Source organism: Pogoniulus pusillus, chromosome 4, assembly GCF_015220805.1.
Source record: "Pogoniulus pusillus isolate bPogPus1 chromosome 4, bPogPus1.pri, whole genome shotgun sequence".
NCBI classification, from domain to species: domain Eukaryota; kingdom Metazoa; phylum Chordata; class Aves; order Piciformes; family Lybiidae; genus Pogoniulus; species Pogoniulus pusillus.
Genome location: NC_087267.1, coordinates 32,058,330 through 32,080,172, shown reverse-complemented (window position 1 = coordinate 32,080,172; position 21,843 = coordinate 32,058,330). Strand labels below are relative to the sequence as shown.

The window sequence follows — 21,843 nt, the reverse complement described above, 5'->3', positions numbered from 1 at the left end:
GATTAAATCAGGTTTTAAAGGCTATATTGATCATAGCCATCGATTGCCTCTGAATATGTAAGTACATTCATTTCTGCATTTACTATTCTTCACCTTTCACTAAATAAAGAAAAAAAAACCAAACCACAGAACCGTCAGGATTTATACCACATCAGAGTACACTTTGAAGTCTGCAGAAGAAAATTCTACAAAGAGCAGGGAATAATACAAGTAAGAATATCTGCAATCCTATATACACGCAGGATTCGTTATAAAACAGACTCATACATGATCTGCATCACAAAGTAGACGTAACGCAAACACAACAAAGGAACACTGTATACCCCACCGATACAGAAAAGGATTTTAGGAAGCATAGGAAGGTGTGCTGTGGGTGCTTGACAGCCAGACTAAAACCACAAAAACAGGCAGCATGGCTGAAGGAAAAAAGGCAAATATACGCCATAGTATTGTACAATAAGAAGCCCACTGAATTCTCAAGATTTATCTCACCACGGGGAATCGTTAGTTCAACACACGTCATACCATTTGGCCTAAGGCAGGCAAAATTCTCTAAGACTCCAAAAATATTAATTTCAGCAACTACGTTTCAGAAACTCAAGCAGCCACAGACAGTTTCCACACATTCACTAGCCCTTAAGTATTAGCTGGTATTTGATTACGTTGTCTTTTAACCCCAAATGCATTTCTATTCAAGTTTACATTGTAAAATGAGGTTAGCTTACACCAAAAATACAAAAAGCTGAGTAAGTGTCTGTATCTAGTAGAATATTCAAGTAACACACCTTAACACACTGGAACATTACCATTGAAAACAGAAATATAAATATATCACAAGTATCTAGTTTCAAGTTGAGAACAGTTTTTACAGATTATAAGGCACTGCTACACAGTCAGAAGTTCTGTTTGTTAGCACCAGGGAAATAAGAACGACTTCAGTGATTTCTAAATAGCTGAGGTTAAACACATATGCATCCAGATACATATCAGATCAATACACCTCTCCCTTTATTGTTATATAAGTAGATACATAATACATAATTAGTATACATTCATATGCAACAAAAGTGAAATTGAACATTATCATCTATTTTGTATTTATATAAAGGAGTTTCTGAGTTTCTAGTAAGAGCATTTCTGAACTCGATGGATAGGCACCATGACCCACCATCTTATATGCTTTCTTTTCCCCACTGCCATATTTTCTTTTTCCTTTTTTTTTTAAATTTATTTAAACTTAAATAATACATTCCACAAGCTATATAATATACCTGAGCATAAGAAAGATTTTTTCTGCTCTGTTAACTCTTACATATAACATATTGCAATACAGATATTAGCTCTTCTTCAACATCAGTGTAAGTGCCGGTCATCAGAACATTTTAGAGATATGTTTGTTTCTTCTGAAGAAAGTGGTTTAGTTACCAATTGCCATTAAATGCTTAAAAGTAGAAAATATAGCATTCTTTAGCAAAGTTTCAATGTAGTATTAAAAGCATACAGAGAATGCACTAACTTATCCTTCCTTTTTCTCACTGTTCAAACTAAGTATCTCCAACGTGAAACTAGGAACAATCAGCTTCCACATTGAAACTTTCCAGCTATATAGTAGCCAAATTTCACATAATCTGTTGTACTATCACTGAATTTGTTTGTCTTACATCAATAGGAGGAAATAATTTGACTCTATAAATTCGTTCTTTTTCTACTTCACAGAACATTCACACGATTCAAGAAGCAAAATTAAACACAGAGTTTGGGGTTAGTTTTGCTGGGGGCAGTTCTAGAAAAAAAAAAAAAAGAGCCCCAGACTAATAGGAAAATAAAAAATTATTAATACAAAATGAATGTCAAAAAATAATGCAAAGTAGGTTGAGAGTATAAGTCAAGAGGAAAAGGGCAGAAGTGGAAGGAATCAATGTAAGGCTGCTATGGCCATCAGGATCACATATAAGTGGAGAGTAACATGCACCTGCCATGGAAAGAATGTTAGCCTTAATTTTTTATTGTAATTAAAAAATACAAGAAGAACTTGTCCTTGAATCACTGAGCATGATATGGTTTTGTTAAAATTGCTGGGAGGAGAGAGGAGAATGGCATCAACAGAAACCCCAGAAAAGGCTTTTGATTTAACAAATTACACACAAACAGATAAGAGCATGCATTATACTACTACCTCTTTTCCTAGATATTAACTACACATTTTACCAAGTACAAAGTACGTACAAAGTACTTACATTCCAAGAACAGACTTGAAAGGGAAATGTTATCATATGTCTATACCCAGCAATAACACTTTTTAAATGCTACTGAATCTTCCCTCAAATCAAGTATTGGTCAGACAGCTTCAGTTTGTTGTGATGTTTCATTGCCACAGTACGTTCTCAGTTGCTGCTTCTTTATCTCCACTTAATTTTTTTTTTTAGAAGAATACAGTGAAGAAGAAATATCATTAGACATCTCTATGTTCTTTGCTAAAACTACACTTCAGTGATTCTTACAGATCAAGTCAGAATGGAACAAATCTCTTCCTGTGCATTTACATCACAGATTTCTGTGTCGGCTGTTACCCTATTTTGCAAAAAATTCTCACATAGTGAAAAGGAATTGAAAATATTTTTTTTAAACAAACAAATAAAACAGAACAAACTCTGAAGACTTACAGTGAAAGTTCTGTTGTAGGTAGGTACAAAATTAGAATGAAAAAAATAATAATAGTTTGAATTAACTATATTCTCCGAATATAAGCATTTCTATATCCTCCTTTGGATTGCTGACACTGCGCAGTCAGGCAAGCTGACGGTAACAAGCTGCTGGCAAACAACATAACTTCATTTCCTTTCCAAGCTGCATTTTTGGAAGCACACTTTTGGTTTCCCTTACCCTGCTAATGTTACTAACTTCCTATCCTATCTTGTAACAGTGTCACTTGAAACCATGTCTGATAAATCAGTGTCGCTGCTGAAACATCATTGCTGTAAAATGTGTCACTCTGGCTATGTCAGACTGTTGTTAACAAGGCAATAGTAACACAGCTTTACTTTGAACTGTATTAGGCTCTCTCCCAATATGTTGTTAAGTTTTGTTTCAAATTAAACTTGAATGCAATTAGTGGGGGGGGGGGGGAGGGGGGAGGAGGGGAAAGCACAATAACTGATGACAGCCTAGTGCTACTCTGTACCATGTTTTTCTCCAAATCTTATTTCAAGATATTTTCCATAAATCCATCACAAACAGAGAACAAAGAAGTAGAGGGGGAAAAAGGACAGCTTCCCCACATTAGTAAATTATTACAACTATCTGTCATAAATTGAGCACTAGGTTGCTTTTACTACTGTGCATAAGAAAAAATAAGCAGGGAAATAAATACTATTTGCAACTATGCATCATCACAAAACATGAGGTGAATGTGAGCATGAGGTGCTGTTGAGAAACACCTTAACCATAAGAAGGAAGATCTACTATTCCTGTTAACAGCTAGAAAGTGAGACTTATCAATGAACCAAAAGATAAGAAAAGATTCTGTGGGCAAAGCAAGGCTGTAATCAAGTTATGTGGTTCAATAGCAACAGTAAATTCCACGGACTAAATACTTAACCCAAAACGGACTGTCATGAATTTTTTACTATTTTGCCAAAATACCACACACACACACACGTATCATAGAATCAACCAGGTTGGAAGAGACCTCCAAGATCATCCAGTCCAACCTAGCACCCAGCCCTAACCAATCAACTAGACCATGGCACTAAGTGCCTCATCCAGTCTTTTCTTGAACACCTCCTGCTACTCCGGTCAGTAAGGTATTTCATGAGAGATTTTTTTTTCAGATATAACAGACTTTCTAGGAGTGTATTTGCACACTAAAAAAAAAAAAAAAAAGAAAGAAAACACCAAGACTTTTGTATTACAAATTAATCTTCTGAACAGATACCAAGCAAACATCAGATGACAAGAATTTCCAAATTAAGTAAATACTTTCAATTTCTATGTTTAAACCAAAACAAGCCTTTACTAACTTTGACCATGAGGTTATATGCCCATAAACATAAATCGGAGCTATGCAGCTCATCTGCAGTCATATCAAACGAAAAGTGCACATGAATACAAGTTAACAACATCTTTTCAAAGATACATGTACTCAGAAATTTCAGACAAATCTTGCCTTAGTTGGACAGCTTACAGTGCAGACCCCAGAAGCAGTTCAAATAAAGTGGAATGAAAAGTGGGAAACATCTGTTTCAATCACTCAGACTTTGTTATGACTTCATTTTGTTTCCAAAATGCCCTTTCTACTACACCCTTAGTTTGCAAGTTAGGTTGGCTAAGAAACTGGTGGGGGGAGGGTGGTAGAAACCTTTGGCATTGTAGACAATCTGCCATATAACCAGTATGTTCTCAAAATAATAGGATGTTCCTTCTTTTAATAAATTTAAGTCTTCACATTTTTCCCTGAAATGCCATTAGAAGAGATATGAGGCCATGCTGTTCTTCAGCTAAACAGGGACTCTCTTTAAAGTATCAAAGACAGTAAGCAGATTTAGTGCCTGTGAGCAATGTAAGGTTAGACCTGACTGGTAAATAAAGACTGGACTACTTAACTTTTCAAACCATAACTGAGACCAATCCAGAAAACTGTTGATTAAACTAGTATTTGAAAGTTACATGTGTGAGTCAGGAGACAAAGAGGAAAAACTACTGCTGTGAAAACAGCCTATTTTTAAAGCTGTTTATTATGTGGAAGAACTACATCTTACTCATTACTTGTTTCACATACAGGAATACCTTCGCTGATCTTTAAAGCAAGGCAGAAATACTAGCTGCCATCCAGGACCTGAAAAGATTACACTTCAGTTTTGTTTGTTGTTGCTATTTGGTTAGATATTTTTAAATCTGAACTGGCTCATACTCCAATTATGTTTAAGATCTGAACAGCCAGGATTTACCTTAACAATTACAACAAAATTGAGTATGCAATCTCATCTTTCAATTATTTTATACTTCTGAATTTGTCAGGCCTCATTTTCCAGTCCTTAGCTCTTGTCATTTCTTACTCTGCTAATCAAAGTGCCCTTCTGCAACTCTTTATTTTCTCCCCATGAATGCACCTCTAGAGTCTTAATCTTCAAGAAAAAGAGCTCATTTAATCTCCCACTGTGACATGTATAATTGCATTTATTCACAGGTATCCACAAAATTGTGGTTTTTTTCTGTACAGCAAAATTCCCTACACCAATTGTGAAACTACAGATTTGTCCGACATAGCTGCATGAATGCTAGAACAGAAACAACATTAGTAAAGCAGTCCCAGGGTGGATGTAGTCCAATTCCAATGATTTACAGATGTTTATTACCATCTTTTCATAGGTACAAGAAAAAAGATTGTACTTTTTGTTGTTGATGGTTTGGGTCTTTTTAATTCAAAAAGTTTTTTCTATATATGTATTGAACATTGAAGGTGTCTCGTTCATTCATAGAATCATAGAATGGCTGAGGTTGGAAGGGACCTCAAAGATCATCTAGTTCACATCCCCTGCCATAGGCAGGGACATCTCCCACTAGAACAGGTCCCTCAAGGCCTCATTCAGCCTGGCCTTGAACACTTCCAGGGAAGGAGCATCCACAACCGTCCTGGGGAACCTGCTCCAGTGTTTCACCACCCTCACTGGAAAGAAATTCTTCCTAACGCCTAGTTTAAATCTCTCCTCTTCCAGTTTAAACCCATTACCCCTCATCCTGTCATTACAAGACCCTGTAAATAGTCCCTCCACAGCCTTCCTGTAAGCCCCTTTCAGATACTGGAAGGCCACTACAAGGTCTCTTCAAACCCTTTTCTTCTCCATGCTGAATAGCCCCAACTCTCCTAGCCTGTCCTCATAGCAGAGGTGCTCCAGCCCTCTGATTATCTTCGTGGCCCTCCTCTGGACTCGCTCCAACAGTTCAATGTCCTTCTTGTGTTGGGGGCTCCAGAACTGTACATAGTACAGCTTCTCTAGTAGTTAGCCTTTCTCTGGAGGTGTATATCCATAGAAAACCACCACTACTTTACTTTCATCTCTTCCAGTTGCCCTAGTAATGAAATTACATAACAAGTATAAAGAGCAACTGTAAGGTGAGGAGAAGTTGGTTTATTCTCCTACATATTTACCCAGAAGAACAATACCTTAAGGTAGATTTAAGTCATCTAAACTGTAGGTTATACACAATTTTTTAAAAATTATGGTGCATCCACACTATGTAATCACCTAAGTAATCAAGAGACACAGATTTGTTTGACAACATATATTTTCCATAAAACTGTAATTCACTACCATGAATTCAACTTTATACTTCTGAACTCTTCTTTCAAATGAATTACACTTCTCTACAATTTTTCCTTGTCAGCCCTTTGTCTAATCAGAAATACCTGTTTCGCCTTCCCAAGGCTGGAACAACACAGGCTGGGCTTTCTGCTTCCCCATTCAGTAAAGAGCCACAAACAAATGGCCCTGAGAAGTTAATACATTTGTGTAATATCTTCCTTAGTCATTGCTGAATTACAAGGCATCCTTACTTTAAAGAAGAGAAAATTAAAGTAAGAACATTTACTGAAAAATTCTCCTAGTTTGTATCTTTATGAACAACCTGGAAACCTGTATATTAATAAGACAGACAATAGATATCTTTCTGGTTCTTGACAGGTGCAGGTTTCTCTGTAACATTTTCTATTTACCATATTTATAAACCTGTAATTATACATACTCATTTGTATTTAGTAGTATTTACACATTTTTCCCAATAATAGTTTGCTGCCTTTGCTTTCTCACTGCATTAGAAAAGACCTGTAGCAAGGACCAACCTTCTCCTTGATTGTTAAAATACCAATATTTCACAATCTAATGTAGTCCTACCAGTAAGGTTTCAACTTCCATGTCTGTCTAAATACATTTGCTCAAAGTACTGAACAGAGGAGCCTCTGCATTGGAAAACTGACACTTTCAAAAGCGAACCATTAAACACTAGGTCTGTTCTCAGTTTGGCCTATGCATCACAGTCTACCACTCATTTCTAGAGTGGTTTACAAATTCAGTAAATTTATTTATTTATTCAGTAAGGTTATTATTGGGAGCCCAGGTTCCCAACATCATCCTTCCACACATCTCTCAAACATGCTTACACAGCAATGCTTCCATTCCTGTGGTTTAATTCAGTTGTTTGTAAAAGTAATATCTTTGTTAGCAGGCTCTCTATCTTTATGTATTTACAGATAATTCTACCGTAAATTCTCACTCTGTTGCATCCACAGAAATTTTCCCGAATGTGATTTTCTACCACCATCATTTGATCTTCTAGTGAGCATTCTAATCAAATGTTCACCTCTTTTCCTTGGTGATCACAAGTTACCTGTCCATTTAATCCATTTCTATTCACTCTCATTATTTCTGAGTCTGATTGCATTACACTTAACCAACTTCTTCTTCAGTTCAGCCACCACATTATGCACTAATAAATGCTTCAGTCCCAGGAGAAAGAAAAAGATCAGTATCATGACCTGCTTCTTGGTGTTCTTTCTTGATCACTAAACAACTGATTTCACCACTGGCCACAAAAAAAAAAAAAAAAAAAAAAAAGGAAGCACACATCCAGATACCCTTAGTCAACTTCCCTAGAAAAAATGAGTGATGCTTCTCCACACCTTCCTGTGAGGAAGTGAACATCTATTGAATGCAAATCATTGAGTCTGAGATCATTACCATGGTTCTGGGAGAATTAGTTCTGCAGCTTACTAGTAAATTTCCAAGTATTTAAATGCTCAGGAAAGGAAGGGAACTGAGAATGTTATAAATGACAATTCTTAACAGAGCTTTAGACAGTGACTGCACAGACCTGCCTGAAATGTAAAAGTGCCATTTCCTTGTACAACCTCCACGTGGAGTAGAACAGATAATGCTCTTTCAGAGATATTACTCTAGCTGTAAATGGTGCCAAACTCTACAGAACTGATTTTTTTCTTGCCACCCACTAGTATCACAGTATCACCAAGGCTGGAAGAGACCTCATAGATCATCAAGTCCAACCCTTCACCACACAGCTCAAGGCTAGACCATGGCACCAAGTGCCACATCCAATCCTGCCTTGAACAGCTCCAGGGACGGCGACTCCACCACCTCCCCGGGCAGCCCATTCCAGTATCCAATGACTCTCTCAGTGAAGAACTTTCTCCTCACCTCAAGCATAAATTTCCCAACTTCTACACATATCAGAATACAGTGAGAATACATCACCACTCAACTTAGAGATGGCATCCCTCTGCAAATACCCCTTCATTCACGTATTATTTTACATAATCCAACCTGATTTTTTCTTCATGAACATATACAGTTACCTGTGCATAGATATCTTTTTATTTGCTTAGCATGTAATACATGATAAATTATTTTCATATTCTTGCCAGTTATTATTAATCTCTACAATGCACTGACAAACTATAAGATGCAAAAAAGATAATCTTTCAGAGATTCACAGCTAACCTCTATCTCAATTCATGTTTCTCAGCCAAAAGCAATTATTTTAAACTCTTTTAATACCTTTAGTGTGCACAACTTATTTACCTTTTTTAAACTAATACAGACTTTTAAAGTCAATGCAGAAAAAAATACTAGATTCAAAGACACAGTTATCTTCAGGTCTTGATAAGTCTTCTATGTCATCTGGAAACTAGAAGCCATAGATTCCATTTATACTCTTAATTATGTTGTTCTATGGCTAACCAGCAACGGAATACTTTGTGTCAAAACTGAAAGATGCCTCAAGAACTGTACTAGATGCACAACCATAATTGTTTCAAAGCAATTAAAATAATTTTGATAAATAAATTATTTAATTCACTAAATAAAAAAAAAACAAACCTACCTTATGAGACGTGGCTTTTACATTTAAATTTATTAATGAGGAAAGATTGGATAGCGCAATAACCAAGACCTTCCACAACCTCCCTCTTCCATCACTCCTGTGCTGCATTTCCAACCAGTTTCTCTTTCAAAATTCCCAGGCTCTTCTGCTTCAGCCTTATGCAGATAGAAATACAAACCCAGCTATAGTCTCTGGTTTTCAATACCCTATACCACTTGGTACACTGCAAAGCACACAGATAATACTGAATTCTCAGTATTTCTTAAGAAAAAAAGAAGTACTGGCTTAATCTCAAACACAACTGAACGTGCTGCCAATGCAAGCACTACTTGGGCCTCCTTGCCCATGACAGTACACAAGAGAGTTTAGATGCATATTAACAGCTGCATGACTGGTGCAGCTACTCTGTTCTCCTGACAGTAACTCCTCTCTTAGGACAAAAAACTTTTTGGTAGTCTACCACATATCCCCTACCCTTCCTTAGTTCTTGTCCACTATCATTTCTTTCCCACTGAAGTCATCTAAACTGTTAGAAACAAATAACTATGAGGTCTGAAATTTCACTCTGTACCTCCTGAAGCCTAGGTTAGTGTAATACTGGCCTACAACTGGTTTCATAATTCAGTGGATATTTCAAACTTGACCCATGTTCACAGTGTTTAGGTATACCTGATTTTTTTTATAGAACTGTGTGCATAAACAAACTTAAATTTCAAGATATCAGAATAGTCACGACTTTGGAAAAGAATGATACAGAATGAAACTACAATGAAGCTACATTAACAGAAAAGAGACTTAAAAACCTTAAGAAACATAAACTCAACCCCTACTAATTTAAAGGTTATGTTGAAAGCAAAAACTCTATCAAGATAGTTCTTCCTAGTATCAGATCAAACGTACTTTTTTCTCTTATGGGCCCATAATAATTTAGGGTCTTCTATTGAAAAATGGTTAGAAAAAGCATGCATGCCAGAGATTAAGTGAAACATATGAACTATTTAACAGAAAATATTTTGCCTAATGTAAGACTCCCAAGCTAGGAATCCAACTCACAACAAAATGCAATTTGATGATAAAATCTGTATGTTTGCACAAAGAGGGTAAAGAGGTCTTGCGCTATTTTAGCCTCCTACTAACAAAAAACTGCATCATGTTTTTGAAGTAATTTTGTGACACGCACATGAATTCAGTATCTTATAGCAAATAGTTAATGAATTGTTGTGCATTATGAAGACTACTCTTGATTTCAAATGGCAACAAGAAAAAAATTAATACCCACAGAAGCTCCTTTATTCTGCATAAAAGGTAAAGGTGGATAAAGTAAGACAATCTAGAACAAGATTGTTGTATGTATCATTGAAACAGAGAAAGACTTGAGTGTTATAGCAAATACAGAAGAGCACAAGGTCCTGCACTCATTACATAAAATATTTGGTTGTACATCATAATTCATGAAATACCACAATAGCAGAACTTTGAGTAGTTCCTCCTTTTATGTTAATCTACAATAAATCAAGTAGTGACTTTGGCAAGGAAGCCAGGGACAATACTAAGAAAATAACAAGATCTTCTTAGTAGCCAAGAGGAATTTTTGTTAGCAGTAACTATCCATTCTATCTATCTATCTATATTCCTAAGTATATTTATTGGAAGTGTTACAAATTGTGGCAGTACATCCGAAACCCCTTCCTCTTCCCCCGAAGACGGGATGGGTGGAAGCAAAGAATCTGGGACAGAGAGAGCCCAGGGAGACAGCTCCCCCCTCCCCAGGGCTGTGCTTGGTGGATGCACTTGAGCCCTCTTCTGCAGGCTTTGTGTCCTGCCAGGCACAGAACCCACACTGTGTCAAGTCTGGTCAAGTCTAGGGAGAGAACTTATCTGTACCTGGCCTTTTGTTTGGCTTTTGGGACAAGCTTGCTGGTGACATACAAGAAAATTAGCAGGGCTTTCACTAACGGGTGAGCTGCAGAGCTAGGAGCTCCTCTCTCTTGGGTCTCTGCCCCCATCCCATATGCCTAGAACAAAGCAGGAGTAGCAGTTCAGGAGGATTTTCTGATACAAAGAGATGATAAAGAGGAATCCCCACAATCAGCAAACAGCATTGTGAGTATCTGATATATCCCTAAAGTCTCCAGGAAGTTCCTTCCTTTTGTTAGTGGGGTAATATTACTGCTTTCAGACTTATCTTTTCCAAATACTATTCCCAATCTCTAACCATTCCTATTGTGAAGAGAATTCTCAACCAAATTTCCAAACTTTTATAACCTTTATATAAAGGTATGTGGGAGGCGCAGCCAAATTAATAATATATGATTATTATTAATTAATATTAATCATTAATAACAATAATATATTATTATTAGTTTCTTGCCTTATTCTCCCCTTTATTCACAACACAAATATGCTCTTCTTTCCCTTTATCAGTGTATAAAATAACTTAAATTGCTTCTATTGTGTGAATGCAATTGAATGGGTCTATTAACATTACCACATTAAAAATAAATTACTTTGCAATATATCTGCCACTGAATGATCAGTATTATCCATGAGAAACTTTATATTTGGTGCATATTTATTTGTTATAGATTGAACAATTATTTTATGACTGAATGCACTAATAAGCACTTACAGTTAATCAGAATATAACTAGAACAACAGGCCATCACTTGCAGTTTTTACCAGAGATGCTGAAGAACAGCAGCTCAGGTAATATTCTGTATGTAGTTCACATATCACACTGGCTTCATGTTTCTGAAGAAATTCTCATTATTTTTAATTTTTTTTTTACTAAGTCTAATTTTGGAAAAAAATAAGCTTTTATACAAAAATGAGCTCTCTGTTTCCAAGCAGTTCAAGCTGATTGGAACAGTTACTTGTTTTAAAGCCAGAAATATTAAAACTTTTAAATTATATTAATGTCTGCTTGACCTTCCCACCAGAGATGTTTTTTTGCCCTGGACTTTGGAAAATTTTGCATAAAGTTGTTGGGCAACTTGTGGTAACAGAGTCTCAAACATGCACACACAAAAAAAAAAAAACAAAATACAAAACCAACTCAGCTGAAAGGAACAACATGAAACTGAAGAACATGGAAAGTACACTCAACTACACAAAGGCATTTCAGTGAAGGTCTGGCAGCATTTCTGCTGACACAACCAGGAACGGAAGAAAAGCATTTTAGCAAAGTATCTGTACTTACTATGGATGCAGATGTGCCACCTGAAGCAGTGGCATTCAAAAATAATGCAGCTGGCTCTGAGCCAGTAATACAATTCAGTCATTCTCAGCAGGACTAATTACCCCAGGCAAAGCATCATGTTATCATGAGCATGTAATTTCTATTAATCAAATCAGTTCATTTACCCCTACAGTGCACAGTGCCACACAGGCATATGCTATATTATTTTAGAGGACACTAGGTCTTCTGCAAGGCAACAAATTGCAATGCATCTAAATTCCTAAGCAAAAGCACCATGAAAACAACTTTTTCCCTCCAGGCTGATGTGTGTTGATGTATAGGGTTAACACTCCTGGGGGAGTGACCCTGAACCTGACCCTAGGGGTCTTGGCCCCTCCTCAGGGGTGGGCCACACTCCAGGTGATGGTTAGCCCACTCCCCCCCACTTCCTGTGGTATAAAAGAGACAGGACCTCCCTGTCTCTCCCTCTTTCTTTCTCTCTTCCTGCGTTCATGATTACACACACACTCATACTGCATACCAGCACAACACGTGGCAGCCACGAGGCAGAGACACCATCACACTACTCGGGTTGTATCCATCCCTGTTTGTATTTTGCTGTTTTCCCTTCCTTATCCTTTGTAAACTCCCCTACCTCCAATCCCTTTTTCTAAGTTATTGTTAAACTTTTCCTTTTTAACTTCCAAATCGAGTGAGATTGATTTATTTGGGTGTCCCTACCTTTATCTCTCTCCCTGTCTTTTGGGGAAAGGAGGGGGAAGAGGGGAGGGCACTCTATAAATTCTATAAATTGTCATTGGGTCTACCAAATTTATAAGAGTCTCTGGGAACCTGCATTTGAACCCAAGACAATTGATTCTTATAAGAAACTGCAGACAGCAATATTAAAATCAACAAATCTGTCTGCTCTATGTACTAGCAGTGAAAGACCTTACTGACATGACAGCAACCAAGTCCTTCCTCACTTTAACAGCAGTCAACACAAGAGCTGGCGTGGCAGTTTTATGTACTACATTTTTGCTTAGAATGGAGGGGGGAGGAAAGGCAATTTAATTGCTGAGTATGATATGGGAAGAAAGCCACAGTTAAAGAACACAGAATCACTGAATGGTTTAGGATTGAAGACCATCTAGTTCCAACCTCACTTTTCTGGGCAGGGACACCTCCTACCTGTTGCTCAAGGCATAATCCAACCTGGCTTTGAACACTTCCAAGGCTGAAGCCTCCACAGCTTCTCCTGTCTGAGTGCCTCACCACCCTTAGGGTGAAAATCTTTATGCCTAACCTAAATTTAGCTTTTTTCAGTTTGAAACATCACCCCTCATCCTTTCACTACATGACTTTGTAAAAAGTCCCCCTCCAGCTATCTTGTAGGCTCCTTTCAAATACTGGAAGACTGAAATAAGGTCTCCCCATGGCCCTTCTCTGGACCTACTTTTAATGGTTCCATGCCCTTCTTATGCTGAGGGTTCCAGAGTTGGATTCAACACTCCAGGTGATGTCTCACAAGAACAGAAGGGGAGAATCACCTCACCCTGCTGGCCATGCTTCCTTTGACACAGCCAAGGATACAGTTGGCTTTCTGGGCTGCAAGGGCACACAGTACCACAGTAGACAGTACATAGGATCTATGGCAGGTGCCAGACAGCTCACCACCACAAGTTTAGTAATACTTTGTTGTGAAAGGTCTGTAGGCCTGAAAAGAGGCTTGCTTATGCCTTGTCTTGCCTGGACGTGTTTTTCTGCCAGGAACCCTGGTTCTAAACAGGTTGTGTAAGCCCCCACACACCCAGCTTGTGTCTCCCTGGGGTAAACCCATGTGATCCCCATGTCTGGGGAAAGTCCAGGCAAGAGCCTTCTGCCTATTATGGTAAGGTTTGGCTGACTGCCAACCTGATTGGTCATTCTAGTGGCCAAAGGGACCATTACTCTCGGCCCACATTCAATAAATGGGGGTGCACAGCTCAGCTCACCTCTGACTGACCTCCACGTCTCAGACACGTGCTCTGACCCTCACTTGCAGCGCTCAGCTGCTCAGACCCTCAGGCATTGATCCTGCATTGCCTTTACCTACGGAGCTCAGTCTCCCAGCAGCTGCGCACACTTTGCATGCCCGCTGCTTATCATTGCCTGGTAAGCACCATTGCCACTGAGATAACCAGGAAGCAGATTCTGGATTGTCTGCACACACAGCCTGAAGCCGTAAAGAACCGTGCCAGAGACAGCACGAAATTCTCCTCATGCGATACCTCAAACCCTGCCAGCTGGGAATTCCTGGACACAGCATCCAGAAGAAGCGAGCAGCATCAAAGGCAGAGATCACATCCCTTGCCAGGAGAACAAAGGTTAGAGAAAACCTATTTCCCCACAAACTGGGAAGATTTATCCTCTCCCCTCAAGCCAGGAAGATTCCCGCCTCCAAGTCCGCAGGTAGAGATCCCCCTGAAGTCTGGACACTAGGCACAGGCTGTGACACAGCCCTGGAGGGTGATTAATAATTAGTAAGAATTGTGAGTAAAAGCTTTAATACCTCTGTAAATATCTGTTACCTCTGCCATAGAGCAGAAAGAGTTTCAGCCTGCTCTGCTGGGCAAATAGCATAAAGATCCTAAACGGCATTAAGCTGCAGGGAAAACTCCTCTCTCTGTTTATACTTTGAATGTTTGCTAGTTAAATAACAAATTCCTGTACATATTTTATCGTAAATTGTTTTCATAGAATCATAGAATCATAGAATCAACCAGGTTGGAAGAGACCTCCAAGATCATCGAGTCCAACCTATCACCCAGCCCTAGCCAGTCAACTAGACCATGGCACTAAGTGCCTCATCCAGTCTTTTCTTGAAGACCCCCAGGAACGGTGCCTCCACCACCTCCCTGGGCAGCCCATTCCAATGGGAAATCACTCTCTCTGGGAAGAACTTCTTCCTAATATCCAGCCTATACCTACCCTGGCACAACTTGAGACCGTGTCCTCTTGTTCTATTGCTGGTTACCTGGGAGAAGAGGCCAACCCCCACCTGGCTACAATGCCCCTTCAGGTAGTTGTAGACAGCAATGAGGTCACCTCTGAGCCTCCTCTTCTCCAGGCTAAACAGGCCCAGCTCCCTCAACCTCTCCTCATAGGATTTGTGTTCCAGGCCCCTCACCAGCTTCGTTGCCCTTCTCTGGACATGTTCCAGCACCTCAACATCTCTCTTGAATTGAGGGGCCCAGAACTGGACACAGCACTCAAGGTGTGGCCTGACCAGTGCTGAGTACAGGGGAAGAATAACCTCCCTTGTCCTACTGGCCACACTGTTCCTGATGCAGGCCAGGATGCCATTGGCTCTCTTGGCCACCTGGGCACACTGCTGGCTCATCTTCAGCTTACTCTCTATCAGTACCCCCAGGTCCCTTTCCTCCTGGCTGCTCTCCAGCCACTCAGTCCCCAGCCTATAGCGCTGCTTGGGGTTATTGTGGCCAAAGTGCAGAACCCTGCACTTGGCCTTGTTAAATCTCATCCCATTGGCCTCTGCCCACCCATCCAGCCTGTCCAGGTCCCTCTGCAGGACTCTCCTACCTTCCAACAGATCAACACCTGCTCCTAGCTTGGTGTCATCTGCAAACTTACTGATGCTGGACTCAATGCCCTCGTCCAGATCATCAATAAAGATATTGAACAGGACTGGGCCCAGCACTGATCCTTGGGGAACACCACTTGTGACTGGCTGCCAACTGGATGTGGCACCATTCACCACCACTCTCTGAGCTCTGCCATCCAGCCAGTTCTTGATCCAGCACAGAGTGAATCTGTCCAAACCATGAGCTGCCAGCTTGGCTAGGAGCTTCTTGTGGCAGACAGTGTCAAAGGCTTTGCTGAAGTCCAAGTAGACTTACATCCACAGCCTTCCCCACATTCACCAGGCGGGTAACCTGATCATAAAAGGAGATCATGTTTAATACCTGGCCAGCTCAGCTGCCAGCTCTCTCAGCACCCTAGGGTGGATCCCATCCGGTCCCATGGACTTGTGAGGATCCAAGTGACTTAGCAGATCCCTTACTGCTTCCTCATGGATTAGAGGGGGACTGTACTGGTCCCTGACTCCATCCACCACTTCAGGAGTCCAGCTGTCCTGGAGACAACCTGTCCCACTAGTGAAGATTGAGGCAAAGAAGGTGTTAAGCACCTCTGCCTTTTCCTCATCCTTTGTCACTATGTTCCCATCTCTATCTAGTAAGGACTGGAGGTTGTCCTTGGCCCTTCTCTTGCCATTCATATATTTAAAGAAACACTTTTTATTTTCCTTGGCAGCCGTGGCCAGCCTGAGCTCCAAGTGGGCTTTTGCCTCTCTAATTTTTCCTCTACAAGACCTAGCAACTTCCTTGAACTTCTCCTGGGACACCTCCCCTCTTTTCCAAAGGTGATACACTCTCTTTTTAATCTTTAATTCCTTCAGCAGCTCCCTGCCCATCCAGCCTGGCTGCCTCCCTCGTCGGCTCATCTTCCGGCTCAGTGGCACTGCCTGCTCCTGTGCCTGCAGGAGTTCTTTCTTGAAGCAGGTCCAACCTTCCTGGACCCCTTTGTTTCTAAGGGCTATTTCCCAAGGGACTTTCTGAATTAGTTCCTTAAATAGGCTGAAGTCTGCCCTTCGGAAGTCCAGTGTGGAGGTTCTGTTGATGCCCCTCCTGGTTTCTCCATGGATTGAAAACTCTATAATTTCATGGTCACTGGACCCCAGGCAGCCTCCAACCACCACATCCCCTACCAGCCCCTCTCTATTTGTGAGCAGCAGGTCAAGCAGGGCTTTAATATTAATATACAGTGGTTGGGGGAGGCAAGAGTTCAGAATATTGAATTTAATAAATCTATATTTTATATAAAACTTATATCACCCCAATTAATTTCTCCCCTCCGCCAAATAGGCGCAGGTACTGAGAATCCCCCTCTGCAACATACTTGTATACAGATACATACCACACAGCACTTCAAAAACTGCAGCAGTTAAAATCAAATAGCTTTTATACAACAGTATTTAACCTAAAGAATAAATACTACAGTCATTCTGCAACCACTTCATAGTCAGTCTCTGCACTTTAATGAAATTATTTATGTTGCTTCAACTTTCAATCAGGCACACTGTGGAAGCATTAGGTACAGGTAATTTCAATTTGTAGTAAATACAGATGAGATAACTGGTATAAATGAAACAACTATGAACACTTACTATTAAAATAGGTTAAGTTTTCAACAAATTAGAATTATTGTTGCCTAAATATTGGCTAGCAGTACCTCACACTTCGGTAAACACAAACCAGCATTCATCATGGTTCCCAAATATTAAAAGATTACAGGAGTAAATAGCACCTTTCTTAAAACTAGTTGTGTCACTGAGAAATTGGTAACTTGTCTTGTTTCCTGGCAAAGATAAAACCATAAAATACTGGACATTCATATTCACACAGTCAGTATCACCCTCCTTTTCCTCCTTTGCATTCTCCTAGAGAATACTGACATAATCTGTTTTGAGAGTTAATTTTTGCAGCACTCCAGTAACAGGAACTGTGTGAAGTTAAACTGAATGTCAGTCACAACCAGAAGATAAGTAATTGTGTCACAGAGGTAAACCGAAGGTCTTTGAGGAGATTTATCTACCGTTTCCATCTGAAGGAGTAATAAGAGGTTGAACTAAAGTGATGCCATCAATTTTCCAGTCATACTGTGCTAATATTTCAAGAGGTATCCACAGTATATGACAAACCAATTTGTGGTAAACAAATTTTTCATCAGTCAGTCCAATGTAAAAATAAATAAATAATTACATACACAGAAACACATTATATATATACCACCAAACCCCAAACTTTCCCATCCTATGCATCTTCTATTAACAAGAGAGCAGGAACAGAAGTTAAGTCAGCTTATTCAGTCCTCCTTCTTCAAAACAAAATCATCTATATATAAACTGCTTTTTAAGAAAAACTTCCAATCCTCACTTTACAGCTCACCTGAAAAAAAAACATTACTGGCAGAAACTCTTCTTAACATCTAAAATAAAAATTTTCTTTGCTTTATTTCAGGTCCAGTACTTACTGTTTCTATCACAATAGATATAGAGAGTTGTTTGCTCCCTTCTCATGTGAAAAACTTTTAATTATCTGAAGAATATTACTCTGCCTCTCAGACTCCTCCAAACCAAAATGCCACAGATGTTCAGTTCCTCTACCCACTGGCCTCCTCAAGACCTTCAGCTATCACTGCTGTACTCAGGACTTTCTTTAATTAAGCTACACTTTCCTTGAATGAGATGCTTCAAAAGAGACTCAATATTCCAACTGAAGCATGTATTTCAAGTGCCTTGCACACAACACCCTTCCTTACAAACATCAGTACAGATTTCATTGCCAACAATGACACAACGCTGCAAAACAAATGAACAAGTGGCTTGCACAGAATTTGTAAGGAACTATCAAGTCTCTCTGCAGAACAGCTAACCATACAGTCATTTTTCCCAAACCTAATGTTAAATTCGACTATTCACTGCTAGGACTTTGCATTTGTCTGAAAGTTAAACAAAATCAGTTCAGCTAAGACATATCTCCAATTTGCTAAGAATATTCTTCATTCTAATCCTGTTTCCCTGCATACTTTCCATTCTTCTCTTCTTGATTACTGCTTGGAAATTTAATAAGGATACACCATATTACATCACTCAAATCATTAATGCAAACACTAGCCAGCTTCAGAACGTATTTCAATAAAACCCCACTTGAAATATTGCTGGACAATAGCAAACAACTGATGACAACTTTTGGGGTAAAGTTTTCACAAAACTTCTGCAATCATTGCACAAATGTAAAAAAAATTACAACACAGTCTCAGACTATAAGACAGATCTCTCCAGTCTTAAGAACTGTTATGTTGCCAAAAAAGAAAATACGGTTGGTTAAACAGGATTCATTCTTGATAAATCTATGTGGACTACTATTTAATAGCACTTCTTTATCGTAGACAACTACAGAAAGTTTTTTGTTCTAGAGTTTATTTGCTTAAGGAAGTCAAATTACTTTGTCTAAATAAAATAGAACTCTGTGAGTTATGTTATTCTAAGCAGAATTCTTATGCTTAAAAGACTGGAAAATATTTTCCTCTGTTTAATATCATATGTGTTTTCAAAGATGGGAAAAACACAGCCTAGGAGACTTTACTACAACAGATAACTATGAGAACAAAATGTTAAAAGAAACTGAATTTTCACAAAGAAACTTAATTATCTCCCCCTATCAAGCATTATTTTCTATTACTTTAAGACACAAATTAAATGACAAGCTGTAATACTATAAATCACTGTCTTCACCACAGTGTTCCACTTAGCTGGAAAATCCAGGATACCACATACACTAGGGATACCAGAAAGGCACAAACAGAAACCTCAATACTGGACAAGACCAGGCCCCACCAATGCACTCATCATTAAGGCAAGCAGAGAAGTCATTTTCCTCCTCCCATTTTCTCGAATTTGTATTCTAACAGACATATCAGTATATCCAGGCTTCTCCTCATTTAAATTATATCAGGACCCTTCTCATTTACCTTAGAAAGTGCCAAGTCAAAACTCTTTTTTTTTTTTTTTGCATCAGCAACAGAATTTTTCAGGCCCAACACCACTGTCACCACGGCCACTACTTCTGGAGTGAAGAGCTACCACCATCTACATTATACCAGTTACAAAGAGTCCTCTAAGGCATAGCCAAATAACTTCATTCACATTATATTTCACCCAGTATCATGCATATCCCAACTAATTTCAGTTTTCTCCATCCAAGCTACATTTCTTTAGAAGTACCTCAAAATGAAGCTTTATATCTTTGAATTACCCTCAAACCTTCTGTTGTCATGTTAAGTCTAAGTAACTACCATGTGTAAGTTTTGTTCCCTTTATATGAAGAATACTACAGATATGCAGAGCTTTCTCCATTTTAGATACACTTCTGTAACTGACAATATTTTTTCTTTGTTTCTAGAGTTACTTAGATTCAAAGTAAGGTCAAAACTCCCCATACCTGTCTTCTCATAAGTAACATGAAAGGCAACCTCAATATTGAAGACACCCAAAAATGTGTTTCAGTAGAATTCTTCCATTTTATGGCCACACAGTTTAGTCATAGACTAACTCTGAGCTTACAAAAGAATCACAGAATAAACCAGGTTGGAAGAGACCTCCAAGATCATCCAGTCCAACCTAGCACCCAGTCATGTCCAGTCAACTAGACTGTGGCACTAAGTGCCTCATCCAGTCTCCTCCAGGGATGGCAACTCCATCACCTCCCTGGGAAGCCCATTCCAATGGCAAATCAATCTCTCTGGGAAGAACTTTCCCCTAACAGAAAAATTACAGCCTCTGTGAGAGCCTGCCTACAAGTATTATCTGCCGCAAGGTCATTCAGGATGAAAATTCACCTGTGAAATAAATTAGAGTACAACCATTTACAGAGACTAATAGTTCATTAAAATTAAGCCTAGGCATTTGTATCAGTAATGAAGACATCAGTTATAAGTAATTGTAACAGACCACTGGAATTAACAATCATCCACAGTCAAGTTAGCCATTCACAATTAAGAAATTTTTCATCTTATCAGTTACTGGTCACTGTGACAGACAATGACTTCTGCATACCCACACAGGAGACAGTAGATTTTTTAATACTTGCACAATTTCTTCTGTGAAAGTGAATCATATATAGTGTACCATTTTATCATCACATTCTATTGTTTAAATTTGCTTAGGAATGTTTCTTTTTTCAAGTTATAAAATAATTGCATTGAAATATGACCAAGAAGCACAGTCAGGGCATGTCATTTACTGCATTAGGCAGTGTGACATTTGAATATGCCCCTTGATTTACAATTCAATCCAACATAATATAAAGAATCATCACCAGAGAAGCAGCTAATAGCCTATAAAACAGAATATCACAGCTGTCTTTTCACCTTGCTAGAGAATCTAAATAAGTGTGTTGGGAGCTGGAGGAGTTGCAGAAGGAAATTTGGGGATATATATACACACACATACACGTACATATTAATCACATTTCATCTCTAAAAATTGCAAAGGGAATTAAGTTTTGCATCTTACTGTGCCAAAGTAAAAATTAATTTCAAAGAATGTCCAACACAAAGGAATTTTAGATCTACTTCAGCTTTAAGCAGAGATCTCAGTGGAAATATTAATAAATGCTTTCAGAGTAAAACTCCTAACATCATTCACTGAACCTGGAGATCTACAAACTAATTAGCAAAGTGTCCCATGGAAAAAAAAAACACACATCAGTAAAAGCTACTGGTCTTTGTAGTTCCTCTGATAGACTCCTTCTTCTACATAATCCAAAGATTTTATATTTTAATCATAACTTTTTCTATCACTGCAAAATAGATCTGAAGACACACCTAAGTAAAAGCTTGAAGTGAACAAACACAGGCTTGCTGAGGAAATATATGTTGAGCACATACTTCTAAACAGGCACATGCATTTGGGCCCCCAAACACACAGAGTATAACAGCACATAAAAAGAAATGGTCCATTACCCTAAGAATAACCTGTAAGCAATAAAGGCTACCCTACACCATAGAAAATGCAAAGACTGCACAGTAGTACCACAGTGCCGCTGAAATTGAAGAAGTAGAAATACTGCACCACACATACAACAGAAAGGTAAGAAAAATGGTGGGAAAAATGTTTCCCCGAATGCAAGCCAAAGGGAATATTCAGAATT

General features: G+C 38.9%; 1 protein-coding gene across 1 annotated transcript in view; it reads right to left on the bottom strand.

Annotated features, from left to right (window-relative positions):
• Positions 1 to 21,843, bottom strand: part of COG5 (component of oligomeric golgi complex 5) — a 205,206-nt gene that overhangs the window by 168,344 nt on the left and 15,019 nt on the right. The window lies entirely within an intron of this gene.